A 442-nucleotide genomic window follows, 5' to 3' on the forward strand; every position below is an offset into this window, starting at 1 on the left:
AAAAACCTGTTCTACGTGTATATTTCTCGTTATTCAGATTTTCTATAACCTTTCTAAAACGAATCTGGGCTAAAATCGTAACAGTCGTGAACGAGCAACTCGTCACGTAAAAAAGCAGATTTCGGATTATAACAGTCGTGAACGTACTGCTAGTCTCCTTATACGATGTTTCCACGCTTCGTAATTCGCTATCTAAGTAATTCGTTAGTAGCCCGTCTCCACACGCAAAATTGTTTGCCTACCAACTCTCATTTTTCTTGCCTGAAATAAATTTTATCAGGAGCAATATTTGTGCGTGGGCATATTTTATCTTGATAAAAGCATTTGTAAGGTGGCTCTTTTTGCCGGATTTAATCACTCAAAAATTAAAAAAATAAGCTATTTCACTCCCAATTACATATTAAAAAATATTTTAATGGAAAACAGCTCAATGTTTGCTTTT

This window comes from Rhagoletis pomonella, unplaced genomic scaffold (assembly GCF_013731165.1).
Source record: "Rhagoletis pomonella isolate Grant_MI unplaced genomic scaffold, Rhpom_1.0 Rhpom_scaffold_00003, whole genome shotgun sequence".
In the NCBI taxonomy this organism is placed as follows: Eukaryota; Metazoa; Arthropoda; class Insecta; order Diptera; family Tephritidae; genus Rhagoletis; species Rhagoletis pomonella.